Consider the following 16,921-nt stretch of genomic DNA (forward strand, 5'->3'; position numbering starts at 1 on the left):
TTTCCACAGTATAATTAGCAGAAACTCCAAGCCAAAAGCCTTATCTCAAACGAAACAAAGTCATTAAAATCTAAATACATCTGCTCTTAAACATCATCATGCTTAATGCATATCTGAAAATGCCTCTGAACCAAATTTGCAGAGCAGCAAGCACATTTTAGGGGTGGGGGGCATTTAGTCAAAATGCATGCACTGTCGTTTTAATTCAGAAGAAAGCTGAAAAAAAATGTCACGCGCAATTCGCTTCTTCATATTTTCATGTGGTTCTTTTCTTACAGCTGTACCTAGAAGCAAATTTAAAACAGCCCACTTCATAAATCTACAGCACAGTTAAGGTTGCAGTGCTCTGTCAGTCAACATTTCTTTAGCGATGCATGTCTGCGTTTGTAGGATGCCCTGCAAAGTTTCACTGCCTATCTTTCCTCTGTTAGAAATGCTAATGCCTCACCTATTTGGATCAGTGCCATTGAGTCGTGGCCCACAGCATGTAGGCCTGACAGCAAACACGGTGGTGGCTCCTTGTCCCAGACCCCCGTCTCTCTCTTCCCCCTCCTCTCCTCTCCCCCTCTCTCTCTCTCTCTTCAGGCTGGGGCAGCTGGGTTAGCCAGGAGCTAGACGAAACGATCGAGTCTCAGCGGCCTGATACTACCTGTCACACGTAGCGTAACAGCAGCAGCGTGCTCTAATTAACGCGTGCACCGCCGCCGTGTCTCTTGAAAAGCCACTGAGACTTCCTTTAGTGCACTGTCACACAGGGCCCAGTGGCATGCAGCGTTACAGTCTGTGGTTAATACTGAGCCTTTCAAGCAACATGGCAAAACAACCGGATTTATGTCTTATCTTTACCTCACTTTACATCACATTCTCTTCTCTTTTGCAAGCTCTGCAAACCACAACTTAATTAGGGTGCACATGCCAGCATCAGAATGTTGTCCTTCTCTTCTTATCTTTGCTTTGTCAAGCAAGGCCATTGTTTCAACACCAGAGAACAAGCTTTGTGATTTATGCCTTAACATCACATGCTAAACCTACTGTACATGATACTATGAGTGATGCAAACATACTAGTGCACTTTGTGGCAAACGTGATACAAGTGGCAAATGTGATGCACTGATGTTAAACAAAGGTGCATCTAAGATATTTGAACTGATCGTGGTTTCTGATAGAGCCTGCAGTAAGAATTGCAAAGTGCATGAATGTGTTTTGCATTATCTGCCAGTTAGATAACTTTCGGGAGGGCCAGGCTTTGATTGTAGAACGTCAAGGTGAACACGACTAAATTAAGGCCTCTGTAGCGACAAAATATTACATTAAACTTGAGGTACCTGTGCGCGTTCGCGTCCTTGAGCCGGTCCTCTGGTGGCTTCTCGCAAATCAACATGGAGGGCAGAATCAAGGTTCCATATAAACCACACACATACATACACACAGACTCACTAACACACGCAAGTAAACTTCAGCCTTGAATGGACTCTGAACAAAGAGTTTTTTAAGTGTACAGCTAACCTCAAAGAGGACATAAAACCCATCTAATCCTTAAATGTTCTAGATTACACAGCGTGTTCAAGCCCTAAATCAAATAACACAGAGCAGATCTGGCTCTTTCGGGCTTTGCATCTTGATATAACATAATTTTGGTGTCCTTCTGCATCCTTGTTTGGGAAAAGTGTGTGTGCGTTTACAGAAAAAGGTGGTTTCAGGGGTGGGGGGGAGAGGCATTGACGAGTAAAACGAACCGAAGTCAAAGTATTTGCGAGTTGAAATGAAAATAAAAATATAGATCGCAAGGCCATTAGCTGCTCTGTTATTGTGAAGCTTTATCGACCGAAATCCATTGACTAATTACTATGCAGTAGCTGATTAATTAATTATGAAAGAGGTCATCGTTATTGATAAATCAATCATTATTTACAGAAAGTGCAAAAGTCAGTTTTATTTCCTCCGAATCATTAGCGGCCCCAGTATAAAACCAAAAGGAATGAACTCTTTGGTGTTTGAAAATGGCTGCCATATGTTGCATATTTAATGGATGGAAACGGCACTGCGTGCTATGCTCTTATGGGAATGTGGCCAGAAACTTACAATAACAAAATCATAAACCGATAGCGATAGTTAAAATGGTCGCTTATCAGTGAGGTCCGATCTGTCCTTCTCTCTCTCTTTCTCTACCCGTGTTTAGTCTGTTGCAGGTGGTCTTCAGAATAGTTCTAATTAATCCAATAAAACGTGGCTTGTTTTTCTTCCTCCCGATGCTCTTTGACTGAACTGGATTATTAGTGGCTGTAATGAGGCATTAAGCAAAGGTTCCCAGCACAAGACCGAAACTGAATCAAACAGAAGAAACGCACGCAGCCTGAAAGGACGAACTCGTTCTCATTCGGCAAACAGCTCTCGCTGCATGATGCAGGTTGTTTTCTTATTTGTGGTTAGACAGTAAGTGACCTAATTATACCTAGTTCACAGGTTGCGAAGCCGCCACAGACAAATAGTTACAGTTACAAATACATACGGGTTGCGTCGCCTTCCTCTCTACACAGCTACCTTCTGTTAGCTCAGCCCGCAAAACTCTCTCAGTCTCTGCCGGTGTCTGTCTTGCACAATATGTCATTGAGAGCATCTTAAGAGAACATTTCAACAGGTAGTTCAGCTTTCAGCTCATCTCTACAGATCAGTATGAGCCCTTGAAAGGATGAGCAGGGAGAAAAATGCTGCTGCTTTTATCCTGTGTGTCTGACAGGCTTGTTGGGATGCCAGGGGAGGGAAGATCAGTGGGAGACCAAAGAATTCCCACAGTTCATTGTCCTGGCCGGCTGCATCCTCATCCTCATCATCATCCAGAGCCGGCCTGAAGCTCAAAGCCTCCCTTTATGTTAAACATGTGCAGCATTATCCCGAAGACCAGCAGATGTGCTCTGTATGTGTGTGTATGCGTGTGCGAGAGAGGTACAATGGTAGTCACAGTGTGTCGAGCCTCCTGCCTGTAGATCTCAGACTGCGAGAAGGGAAAAAAGATGGATAACTGTGAGCATTTGTTAAATTGTAGAGGTGGGTTAGAGGGGGTCCGTGCATAAAAAGTGGGATGGTTACAAAGAACAGCGCTACGCCGTTCACCTCGCTCGCAAACAAAGAAAGAAACAAAGTCAAGTGACCAGCGATGAAGGCTAAAGCAGCATAAAACGGACTTCGCTAAAGGTCAACACATAACAATTCATCTCTAAAACTTTCCCTTGTGATTTCCGCCCACAACTATGGAGAAATTTTAATTGTACATGAGGTGGCGGACACTAAAGAGTGAAAAAGAATCGTTTAACCCTGTCTGACCTAAGGATCTTTTGCCAGCCTCATTAGAAAAACAGGGATGCGTCTTAGCGGCAAAGCCGAGCGAGTTGTGGTCGAACCAGCCATCGCGCATGACTACACCTCGGCACAGAAAAGCCGAAAAACAATGAACGCAGTGTGGCGATGGGCAAAAGGGACATCATCCAAGCCTTACATCATCTTCCCTTCTGCTCAGGACAGCAAATCTACTGACAGATACCAGAAATCATTAAAAAAGAAAAAAAAAAATAATCAGGCCTCCATTGTTAGGAAAGCGCGCTACACCCCTCCACTAAAACTGTCACTGTTGTATCAAGCTCTGAACCTGAAACTTGAAACTTGAAAGAGGTAGTTCACCCCAAAAAATGAAATTTACTCCCTTTTATGCTGTTCCAAACCCATAGGTGGAGGGGGAACCAACTCCAGGGTAAAAAGCAGCCAAATCGACGTCTACAAAACACTCGTCTTTTTAGGAAAGAACCAGACGTAGATGTCATGTAGTCTAATAAAATATTTTGAATGGGACTGAATAGCACTGAATGGTATTTAACGTGATTACAATTAATAAGAAACATTACAAATTGCCAATTGTAGTTTTTTTCCACAGTTATTCAAACAGCGAATAAATTATATACAGAAAGTGACATAATTATTAACTTTGATCTATCCTGAGTTCAAGCACTCTCAAAACAAATTCGTCATTATAATCACTGAAGCTATCTAACACTGTAAAATGAATTTCTTACTTACATTGTACGTGCATCTGCGCTTCGTTGTTTATGATGAGAGAATTGAAGAGTTGCGGTAAATCAACAAAACTGATGAGTTTCAGCGATGACTCATCTGAACGCCTGTGACTGGCCATTGCATTCCTAAGCTCAACAAAATTGTGTGTGATTGGTTATAAAGCAACACTGTAAAAACGCCTAAAAACAATTTACTTATGGTGCAACATGAGCAGATCTCGATATAATGCCGCAAATTGACACTGTCTAGTCATTTTCACTTTGTTAGCAACAGACATAATAGATTTCATTTGTTTATGGCTAAGCGTTCCCCAGCCTTACACACGCTTCGCCTATATCCAAACCTTTCTGTGGAACACACACACTCAAGACATTTTTTTCACAAATATGTTCTTTTGTGTTTTTTTCAGAAGAAAAAAGTAATTATTTGGGGGTGAACTATCCCTTTAAGGACACCAAAGAAGACCTGGCTAAATGCGATATGAAGCTGTATCACAATCACTTATTTGACTGGCTGAAGGTGACAGTCTGTTTTCTCTCGACACCCTCTCTACCTCTCAGCTGCGGCGAACAAAGATTACCTTTGTGGAAAACTTAAATGTCAATGTAACCCCCAAATAAGTGAATATCAGAAATAATTGCTGTTTTCTTCTCGCACATGCTGGTTTTGTGCGTATGAGTTTTGCATAATGACTCCAACAAGGGGTGTTGTTTTGACAGGTGCTGAAATCGAGTCGAGAGGAGAGGGAGACAAGGTTCAATTTAGTTTGTGAATCTTTTAATTGTTGCATGGCTAATTAAAATAAAAGGGAAAAAAAACAGGAGAAAAAAGAGAGAGAGAGAGAGATGTGACTCAGTGTTTAATGCTGCATGTGTGCATACATCGGTCCCGAATTGTGCTCAACGTAAGACAGACAGTACAGGAGAGAAAAATCTGCCGCTACTTCAACATACTTACCAGCTCTTCACAGCCGCAGCCTGTAGTTTGGAGTTTTCACAAAACAAATGTATGGCTAATTAGAGATACTCATTAAGGGAGGCAAGTCAAGTAATTATTTTACATCATGCCGCTGTTAATTGAATGATTCTTCAATGTCTTTTGAAAATATCTCCTTTTTTGTCTCTCCTTTTCCCCCCACACACAGAAAGAAAGGCGATAAGACTATAAACAGGTACCGTAGCCATATGCTCTTGAATGAAAAAGCACTTCTGTCGTAGTAAATGGGCTTTTTAAATATTGAACCGCTGCATGTCTTTTTAATACGGCTGATGTTAAATCTTCTTTATTCTGTTACTTTGATAAACTCCCCGAGCTAAACTGAGAGAAAGTTTCACTTTTGTGAGAAAGTCTATGTGGAGACGTACAGTTACGCAAGTTTTCTCTGTCCATAGAGCATGTTTTTAAAAAGCAGCCGTCTCACATCCTGTTTAAGAAAGCCACTAATCTTATCAAAGCCATCAGGAAGTCAGAGTTGACTGGAAATGCTCATGACTCTTTGTATATGTTCATTTTTTTTCTTTTACTTCGTTTTATTTGTAATTTTTTTTAGTCTTCTGCTCTATTGTTTGTCTGTGAATGGTAAGACGAGATAGCCCTACTAAAGCTGTGTTTCTTCTCTCCACGTTCGCTCATCACTGCTGAGCAGAAGAGGAAGACCGTGGTGGGTGAGAGTATGTTAAAAAGCCTCTCTTTATTAAGAGAAAAGTGCGTTTTATTGTGGCCTAATTGTGAAGGGAGGAAGTGTGTGTGCAATGGGTGGACTCTGGAGAGAGGGTGGAGGACCTCAGGGAGATCAGGGCACATGTTTATTTATCAGGCTTTATCGGAAATGGTGAGGCCACAGATCCCAGCAGGATCAGAGACAGAGAGAGAGAAAAACGCTGCTCGACCACAAGCCAGGCAGAAAACGTTTACCTCCATGCCAACGTTACGCTGTCACACAACTATGATTAAACGACCAAAGCAGAGCTGGTCAAACCTCAAAGGCTTTTGTTTATATATATGAAAAAAAAGCAGTTTATGATTCATGCAACAAAAAAAGCTACATTCGCTGTTTCTTTTTATGCAGAAAGGCAACAGAAATAAGCAGGTGTTGCACAGTCTGTAGCTTAACTGATATTTTTCCATGCAAATTAACATTTTATACTTGATGTTTCAAGGACCCATTTAGGGTAACACACTGAGCAGAACTTAAAGATCAAGCGTGCAATTGTTTCAATGTTATGAATAAATGAATAAATAATAAAAATACACAGAGCCATATATGAGTAGACCATTAGTAGGTTGATATCCCCTAAAAGTGTAAACACTGTGGCGCTATCAAAACACTGCTGTTGAGTTGTTTTAACCTTCGTGACCAACATGACATAGCAACATCGAATCAACCAGTAGCAAGTTTCAGGACTATTGATGTTTCTGGCAAATTGCAGCTAGGGAAGTGTTTGTAAAACCTCGTCATTACCTAATCATTTCACCTTTGAATCACAGGTATTTTCAAGACACTCGTTTTTCTCAAGAAACACTGTCCAACAGCGACACTAACAGGTGAAGTTACAGCGGGAGTCCACGTCTTTCTCGCCTCCCCTGAGACCACTGAGTTTTAACAGACCACCTAAAGCGTGCAGTGAGTTTGGTGGGGGGTAATTGTGAATGAATGGGGGAAAGTCACATGAGGGGAGGCAATACCTTCATCCTAATATGATTGGATAAGACTGGTTATGTTCAGCTGTAATTGGTTCATGCTATAAATAAATCCTGCCTCTTGTGTTTGTGCACATTCAGCAGTCGCGAATCAGTCTGAATGTACAATATAATGGTGTTAATGGGAAGACTAATTTAAAAAGGTAAGTAACAACTCACATACTTAGATATTACCACTTTGTTATGTCAAAATGAGACTTAAAATGGCATGAAAACATTATCTGTGGGAGTTTTTACTAAGTAATCAGCTTGGTGAAATTTAAAGTTTATTTCTGTGTCTGTGACCAATATTTAGAGAGCTTTGATGACTGATGATCTGAAAAATCCAAAAATAGTTAAAAGTTAACTATTAAAAAGAATAGCTGAACATAAGTTGTTGTTACTGCCCTGAGATATTATTTTGGAATAAATTTAAAATGTTTAAAAACACTAAGTTGATGAGATTCATACATAGGGGTCGTTGGATGCAAAACTCACTTTTACATGTTGTTTGAACATAAATGTGTGTTGGCAGTGTGTGTTAACAACCACCCTATTATAATAAAAATCCACCCAGTGGTATAATTTTTATCATCTTTAAGTAATATCCCATTTTTCAAATCAAGCCATTTTCAGCATCTTGCCTATGTGACGCCGCACAGACCACGGCCACTCCCACGATAGTTGATTGACACGACCGTCTTACCATAGACCCGCCCTGACTGAGCTGAGTGAGCTGTAAACACTGCGACCGCCATTGTTTCGACTCCGGTGCTGGGGAAGACAAGAATGTCTCAGATTGAGCGTTTGAGGTGTTTTGTTGTTGGATGTAATAATGAATATAGCAGTCACTATTTGCTCCTGACATCTAAGCCGCTGAAAAACTTTCATTTTTGAAGGAAATGTGTCGATTTCCGATCTGCCTAGATGCAGCTTCACCTACAGCAGAAGTGAGTATAAGGGTTTTTTACGCCGTTCCTAATAATGGGCTAATTAGCAAGTTTTGCGGCTAAACGTGGCTAAAGTAAACAGAACAGCTCGTCAGGCCACAGAAAAAAGGGCGGGGTGAGCAGAGCTCATTAGCATTTAAAGGCAAATGCAACAAAACGGCTCGTTCTGAAAAGGGAAAAAAGAGTGTTTTTTACAGTACCACTGAGAAATTTTCCCCAAAGTATGTTATAGATTTCTCATTAAGACCCTAACGAATCATATCAACTTGGAAAATGGGCATCTGATGACCTCTTTAAGAAATAGAATATTGATTACATCGTTAAAGTAAAAAAACATTATTTTTTTTTTCTTGATAGTATAAGTAATGTTTATTTAACCAAGAAATATGACTCTTCCATTCCCTATATTTAAACAATCCACTGTACAAGCAGGAACAAAAGCCTGAGAATAAGGTACCAAATATATGGTCCCACTGCACAGGGTCAAAGCCAAGCCCACTTGACCTGGAAATCATAGCCTGTCAGTGTAAGGCTTCCACCTGCGGCATTTGGGCACAGGAGTTTAACTGATGGGGAAGAGACAGAGGCACAGTTTGAGAGAGGTCTGGGTTGGCCAGCACACCAGATTCCACACGTCTCCTCACTCAGTCCCTCGTTCTTCTTCCCCTGGCCAGCTCGACACATTCTTATCCTCCTCCCTGCCCTCTGTGACCTTGAACATGATAACACATTCATCCTCTTTCAGGGGGGGCTGCCACGCTGACCCGCAGTCAACGGGAGAGGAGGAAAGCAAAGGGAGAGAAAGGAAAGATAAGTTCATAAAACCAAGGATGTTTTAGTGAAAAACGACCTCCCGGTATCTCTCAGTCCCGAGAGATGCGAGGTGGGCACGTGGCTCCTTCGTTCGCGTGGGGAGGGATTGCACATATTCCTCCCTTCATCTGTTTTGGTTTGGTTCGAGCTGCCATGTTAACATGTTGTATGTGTTACCATTGCTCGCCAGCGCGCCTCGCGTGCTGATCTCCGTATGAGCATTGCCGGGGAGGTCGTGACCCCTACGCGCAATTTGGCTGTCAGAAGCTACACAGCAGCCGGGTGAGGAGATGGGAGGTTTTAATAGTATTTACACAACCGGTTTACATTTAAATGCAGATAAATGTACCGATATTATGAGAAGGAAAGTAATTATTACATTTATCCTTAAATAATGTTAAGACAACTTAACATTAATTTATTCTGTGTTGATTATAATGTCTGCTAAATAAATAGCAATTGAACTGCACAGTTTGGCTAGTGGTGTTAATTTTTAAAATGTATTTTTTTTTATAAAAGTATCAAGTCAGAAGTTTCTCTGCATAATTTATAGCAACTGCTGAGACGTGAAGAAATGAATTTCTTTCATTTGTAAGCAAAATGGACATTGTAACTGAACTATACCAAAATAAATCGAATAGAATCAAACCTAATCATAGATTGGACCTGAATTAAATCAAATGCTTGTGAATCAGAATTGAATGAATCTGGAAACAAAAGTAGCAGCCCTAGTAACCATTGTCACACCTGTTACACTGGGTTGCCTAACACGGGCGTAGATCATCAGGTCTCTGTCACTTGATTGGCTGTGATGAAGCCAATCACTGAGCTCTGCCTGTCTGAAACACTTCATATATCTCAGAGAAGAGGCCTCCATCATCTCTGCCTTCTGGTTAACACACACATAAACAGAAATGCGCACACACACACACGTGCACCCTTAACCCCTTACGGGACCTGACACCAGCACCCCGCAAACATCATCCCCATCGGTAGAGAGGTTTAATCTTTCACTCTCCGCCATTTCAGAAGACCCTGACTCTTGTTTGTGCAGCCCCCTCCCCTCGATCTTGCCTTCCCTCCCTCCCTTCCTCTCCCCTCTCCATATTTTCTCTCCTGCATCTGATTAAGTTAACAATGTGGCGTTATTTGCATGCTGATTTGGCGAGGTCCCTCTCCTCCCCGCTCGCTCTCACAAACACAGGGGCTGGATCGCGGTAATGTGATAGCACAGCAGCCAGCCGATGCAATCTCTACCCCTCCTCCAAACCCAGGTGTGTGCTATCCACTTCCCTCTTAATTCCCTCCATGCTCATATTTTAGTCCCTCTTTATTTTTTCTGTCGTTCTGTGCCTTGTAAGGGTTGTATTATAATCAAATCTGGTGCAAAAAAAGGCTGGAGGAGGGGGGGATATCCTGTCTTTTTTTATTAATTATAGACCGCGGCTGATGCGAATGTATTCCGAAAGCATCTTCAAAATAGGTCGGCATACAGTTTTCTATTCTTATCACATTTAAATGTCAACATGGTGCAAAGCTCTACAAATTAGTTCAGGCAGACTTCAACCCCCATTTAACATTTAAAGCTCCGCTCAGTAAGCCCCCAATGTGTGATTCAAATCAGTTTACACACACATAAAAAGGAAGCGGTGCGTCTTTCAAACTTCTCATTTCAATACTGATATTATTGCCAACCTTTTGCCAGAGAATAGGCTGGCAGAGAGGGGGGAAAAAGGAGCCACGAGATGAAGCAACAGAAACAATGCATTAGCTTTCATGAATTATATATCTTCCTTCATTCTGAGCAGAATCGCAGATTTTCGGAGCCTATGCATATATCCTAGACAGGAATGAATAAATCACGACGGTTGGGGTCATTCCTTTTTACATGCATTGAGAGCCATATCGGGATAATAATGTCCACATAAAACACTTACTGTGGCTCATTTGGAATGCAAGCGATGCAAAAATTTCTCCCCGATTCTCGTATGTCAATGGAAATGTCCCGAGGAGAGCTGCTGTATCAGGACATTTATTTGTTACAGAAGATGGCAGAGGCGAATATTGAAGGACTGGGCTATTTCTGATGACACCAGAAATCTGACTTCGGGCCAATGGGGACGATTTTCCGAGTGAAGCGAGTGAGTTTACTTTACAGCCACAGGTCCATGTCTACCACATAAAAGAACGGTTGTATTATTAAATGCCAGAGAGGGGTATTAAAACACCTTAACATGTTGTAATTCAAGCCAGTTGACTCGGCTACTCCGTAACCGCCGCCGTCTGTTCTCGGAAGACTCCCCTATGCTAGACCAACGATTCTGTCCCAGCGCCACGGATCGGAGCGGGCTGCCCCGACACTCAGTTGACTCAGCATTATAGGGCGAAGAGGCTAAGGGCCCAGGGGATGAGTTTCACACCTCTAGCTGTTTTATGCCAACGAGCGCCATGCATGACCCTGCAAGTCTGCTCCAGACAGCCCTGGAGGAGCACTCGCTAGGCGTGCGAGGATAGGACGTGCTCCTCACGCCTCATTACCCAAACGTCCTATCTGAGTCCCCCAGTCACCGTCGGCAGAGCGGAAAAGGCTACGGACGTGCCTCCGTGGCCTCGTGTACCCACTCCTTCGTTTTAGGCTAGCGCGCCTCTTCTACACCAAGGGGTGCTTTGCCATCCAAAGTCCTTTGGCCGGGATTGCCGTTCATGTATGTTGTCTCAAAGCTGCCGTTACCCAGCTGTCTTTGAAATCTTCGAAACCAAAAAGCCTTGGCTTCGGATTGGAGGGATGCCAGGATATCGAACCAATGAAGCTACAAAAAACATTTACCTGATCCAATTATTCTTCCGCCACCTCCAACCGGACATGCCGGAGCGACGCCCTCACCTTTCCTCGTAAAACGAAGACAGGCTCTAGGACCAATCCTCAGTCGCCCTCTTTGGCTGCAGCAGGAACAGGCCTTTTAAACGCGCTATAAAGGCTATTCGCTCTAAATGTGCTCTGGGTGTGCCTAATATGTCCGCAGCCAAATGTCAAAAGAGTTATATATCCCTTTATGCACAGAAGGGCCCTGAGGGCTTTAATTGACTATGGTGTAAAGGGAGTTGAGGAGGGGTGAAGGAACATGATGAAAATGAATACTGTTCATTATCAGACAAACAGAGCCCAATGGCGCTCCTAAAATTGGCAGGGAGCGAAGATTTCCCAATGTTAAAGCACATTTGTCCGCCGAGTAATTATCAGACTGAACTTTCCATGGCATTGTTTCAAAATTATGAAGAATTATGCATTTTTCACATTTAATGTGTGTGAGTGGCAGAGGGCTGCCAACTGCAGCCCGTGCGAGTGTGTGCCGATCTAATATAAGCCTACACTCTATGTAATTGAGTTAATGCAGGTATAAATGCAGGTCTGTCTCGCTAGGTTACAAAATCGAGTCCCAGCAGATTAGCTTTTAACTTTAGAGATGTATTGCTCTAAACTAGTTTATCCGTCTTTCTATCCCCGCACAATAACGTCTGCTTTCCGAGCCCGGCGTCTGTGATATTCCCACTCTCTGCGCTGCGCTCTACGACCGCCTGGCAACTTCAAATATTTATCAAACGGAGGAGGGGAGGAGAGAGCCCTCTCCATCCCGCTACAGTCATTTACCAATTATTTTGAGTACCTGCTGACAGGTACGTGTCACAGTCAGCTACCCTTCCCCAGTCCTTCTCCTCACATGATTTACCTTTCCCCCTGCTGAGGAGGAAGCCGCCAAGCTACAGGCAGGGAGACAGAGGAAGTGTGGCAGAAGAGGGCTGCTGTGGCATACAGCTGAAGTTCTCACGCTTTGATTCAGGGAACGGTTGATTCTTCGGAGGAAAAAAAACTCTCTTTGTCAATGCATTAGAGGCAGAGAATGACAGAGGAAACGTAGAGGCGAACTGACAATTGGGTCGGAATAGAAAACAAGCTCATTAAACCAGGAGAGCGATATACCAACAAAACACCTATCAAGGTCTGTCACTGTATATTCTAGCATTCGAAAAAAGAAAGAAACAATATGCGCACCAAAAGCGTCACGCGCACTTTTGACAGTGTGTATTTCAGTCTACATTAGTGTCAGGTCGGGAAGCCGAGCATTGTGGGACTTAAAATACCTTTTTGTTGTAGGGCTAAAAAAGCTACGTTCTCTTTAAACAAACACAAAATCAATTATGTTTCTTGTGCTTTATATATGTGTGTGTGCAAGACTGTGAATACAGAAAGAATATGTGTGTGTATCTATATATACATGCAAGAGCGTTGTGTGTATGAGCCACAAAACACTGAAGGCACGAAGTACTGCTCTCATCAGAGCAAGGAATAAATGAACAACTCTCCAATGTGTGTGTGTACGCGTGCACCTCCTCGAGGGGGCACTTCACAACACTATCAACGTTCTCTGTGCTCCAAATTGTCTGCTTTCTGTCTTTTGAGAAGCAGCAATACTATGAAAAAAAAACAGCAAAGGTAAAAAAAAAAAAAAAAAAGGAGAAGAGTAAATGAAGATAAGAGACTGGCTAAGTAGGTATTTTCTCTCTCTCTTTGCTTCCGAGTTTCAGTATCTGGATTACAAAGGTGATCTGACATACAGGTTTGAGATTATGAGGGGAGAGAATGGTGTACAGCAGTGCTTCTCAACTGGTGGGTTATGGCCAAAACAGGTGGGGTGGAAGATATGTTTCAATAATATCATGATAAGGAATTTAAAAAAAAGCACATCCAGTCAAACTCTACAGTAATTTAGCGGAAATGCATCTGTCATTGAGTAGACCCTAACAAATTAGGCTCATGTCAGCATGAATAAGTTGCTTGACATGCCCTCATCAAAGAAAGAAAGAAATAAAGTAAGAGAAGAAGTTTTGTGCAGAGAATTATATGCCTGCTGACAGCATGAAATAATTAAAATTCATTTCTGTACGATAAACAATTCTGGTAATGTGTTGGGTCTCCACTTCATATCTAAAGTACTTGACATCCACTTGATATCTAGTCCTAAATCAGCTGAGAACCACTGCCATACAAAACCTTGGGGAATGACTTGATGGAAAAGACATCAATCTGTAGGGAAAATAAATAAATATCTTTCAAATAAATTAAAAAGGTGGGAGTCTTTTTTTTAATTCATGGTCCTTTTTCTATTTTATGCAACTACTTTATGCTGCAACTAACTAAATGAATGAATGACTAATAAACTAAACTAAATTAAACTAAAAAAATAAAATAAAATAAAATAAATAAATAAAATAAAAAAGGTGGGAGTCTTTTTTAATGTATGGTTCTTTTTCTTTTTCTATAAAAGAATAAACAAAATAAAATAAAATAAAATAAGAAAGGTGGGAGTTTTTTTTAATTCATGGTTCTTTTTCTATTTTTATGCACAAAATAGTGGAGAGAGAGAACATTCATTCACTAAATAAATGAATGACTAATAAAATAAAAGAAAATAAAATAAGAAAGGTGGGAGTTTTTTAATTCATCGTTCATTTTCTATTTTTATGCACAAAATAGTGGAGAGAGAGAACATTCATTCACTAAATAAATGAATGACTAATAAAATAAAATAAAATAAAATAAAATAAAATAAGAAGGGTGGGAGTTTTTTAATTCATGGTTCTTTTTCTATTTTTATACACAAAATAGTGGAGAGAGAGAACATTCATTCACTAAATAAATGAATGACAAATAAAATAAAATAAAATAAAATAAAATAAGAAGGGTGGGAGTTTTTTAATTAATGGTTCTTTTTCTATTTTTATGCACAAAATAGTGGAGATAGAGAACATTCATTCACTAAATAAATGAAAGACTAATAATCAAATAAAATATTTTTTTTTTCTATTTTTATGCACAGAATGGTGAAGAGAGGTACGATAAAGTGCTGTGACCAACTAAATAGATTTAAATAAAAAAATCTAAAATAAATAAAATAAAAAAAGTGGGAGCCTATTTAATTCATGGTCCTTTTTTCTATTTTCATGCACAGAATAGTGTAGAGAGAGAACAGAAAGTGCTGCGACTAACTGAATGAATGAATGAATGAATGAATAATATTTTCTTTCATATTTCACAAAAAAATAAAGTCATATACAGTGGTGGCCAAAATTATTACAACACCAGTATTTTTTCACCAGCTTAAAAATGATTTTAAGTCAGATGCTACAAGAGACCTACCTTCAAAGCTTCCTGAAAAACTATGCGCAAGTGCACCTAGGGCAAAAGTTGCTTTAAAAGCAAAGCATGGTCACAGCAAATGTTAATTTAATTTAGTTAATAGAAGTGATTTGATAAAGAAAATCTATTTATGACATTATTTTTTGACAGCATCCTCATTTTACAGCAAGTTTACACAAGTGCATAACTTTTAACAGTACTGTAGCTTTGCAGGTATGTCTCTTGAAGCATCTTGATGTTGAGACGTTGCCACAGTTCTTCTGGATTTAGTCTGTCTCATTTTGTTCTGTTCATGCCATTCCTTAAATCTCACTAGATTATTACAATTAATGGCAAAATGAATGTTTGGAAATGCAAACTGATATTTCCTATTGACACCCTACAGCAAAAGATAGAAATAACTGACTTTAGCTGGTGAAAATACTAGTGCTCTAATTATTTTGACCACCACTGTAGGTATCAACCAACATAAGAGTGAGTAAATGATGACAGAATCTTTTTTTTTTTTTTTTAATATACTATCCCTTTAAGGCAAATGTATGTGATTAGCTGTAATTGTCAGTCCCATACACTTATACAGAACTCTGACCCTAACAGAACAGAGAGAGAGAGAGAGAGAGATGCTGAGAGATGCTGGCACTCTGTGAAGCTCACTAAGACATCTCTATTATCTCTCCAGTATGTGACTTGCAGATATGTCTGCCTGCTGTGATGTTTTCAGTTTTTCCGCACCGCCCGAACCACTACGTGGTTCTAATCCCACATCCTACCAGTGACCCGGACCCACTACATTACGATCCTATCGGGCTACGCACGATACGCCTCTAATTGAAAAAGGCCCTGCACCATGTCTAAACCTCTCCTTGCAACTCCAGCGCATGTTGTGTCTGCATGCGGAATCGGATCTGTAAGAGGCTTACGAGCTCGTGTGCATGTCTGTGTGAGCGCGCTACGCTCAGCATGTGCGCGTGTACGCGTATGCGCGATACGTTTAAAACAGAGTAGTTTGATATTTGAAACAGCCAGGCAAAGGAAGGAATTAACCACCTTTACTTGGTTTTAATTACAACGAAGTCCACCTCTGTAGCAGAGAACTAAAAATACACTCAGGGTTTCCCTGTGGGACTGAAGTTAGCATGCCTTACGGCTGCTCATACCTCAAACACACACACACACACACAGCGCAACCTAAACCTTAACACCAGAAATACAACAAGCCATACATCTTTACTGTGTACTTTGGGATCTCAGTCTAATAGTCAAATTCAAGAGGATAATGCTACAAAAAATTATACATTAAAAAAAAAAGAAATAGAAGAAAAGGAGGAGAAAAAAAATCAAATTTGAAAAGAGAGAGCAAAAGGCACAGGGGAATATTAGATGAATCCAGGTCTTAGGGGTGTTCCAGCGAGTAAAATAAGGTTGAACCTCAATAGGATCAACATTCAGGGCAAAACTGCAATAAAAGTAGAAATGTGACAGGGAAAATGATCTGTAATTAGGACAAACAGCACTAAAAGCAAGTTCAAAGATAATTGTTTTTGGAGGGGCGTGTGACTGACTGCCAGGATTCCCAGGGTGGCCAGTTTGCTTGCGTGAAGATTGAAAGAGAGAGAGAGAGAAGAGAGAGAGAGAGAGAGAGAGAAGGAAAGAGTACATGATAAAAGAAAGCAAAGATGAAGGACTCTGCAGAAAAAAAGGTTAAGAGGAAAGAAGAAACACTCAACAGCAGGCCAGGAAGAGAAAAAGCCAGAACTTAAACTGCGCGAGGGGGTGAAGGAAAGTCACTGAAGGTAAGATCAGTCCATTTGAAAAAATTAAAAAAGAGAGTGTGAGAGAAAGTTAACAAAGACACCCTACCGTACAAGCACCAATCCATCATAAGACCAGGCATAAAAAACAACAAGTGTCCCAACACCCTTATCCCCACACACATCTCCACACAAAGACTGCTATTGTTGTCGGTTTTCACAACACTATGGCCTTTGATGGATTCTGCAAGCTAAAGAATAGCGACACAATAGATGGCAGGGGTCAGGGTATAAAACCTATTATGAATTACATTTTTTTGATGTTTGTAAAACAGGCCCCACATTTGTATTAATCACCTGAGTAGGGTGTTGCGTTCCCAAGGCTGTCCTTCATAACTTTACATGGGTCATTCTATAACTAGGGGTGCATTTAGAATTTGACAATGTGAAGAAAAAAGTTTTAATGT

At 40.9% G+C, this 16,921-nt stretch overlaps 1 protein-coding gene across 6 annotated transcripts in view; it reads right to left on the reverse strand.

The window, feature by feature from the left end:
* znf536 (zinc finger protein 536) overlaps nt 1–16,921 on the reverse strand; it is a 211,522-nt gene that overhangs the window by 113,063 nt on the left and 81,538 nt on the right. The window contains exon 1 of one of the 6 annotated variants that reach the window (XM_051115135.1): nt 449–627. The exons of the other annotated variants lie outside the window; for them this stretch is intronic. The gene's annotated coding sequence lies outside the window, so the exon portion shown is untranslated. Of the gene's footprint in view, nt 1–448; nt 628–16,921 lie in introns of those variants that run through there. 6 annotated transcript variants of the gene reach the window in all.

Source organism: Labeo rohita, chromosome 7, assembly GCF_022985175.1.
Source record: "Labeo rohita strain BAU-BD-2019 chromosome 7, IGBB_LRoh.1.0, whole genome shotgun sequence".
Classification (NCBI taxonomy): domain Eukaryota; kingdom Metazoa; phylum Chordata; class Actinopteri; order Cypriniformes; family Cyprinidae; genus Labeo; species Labeo rohita.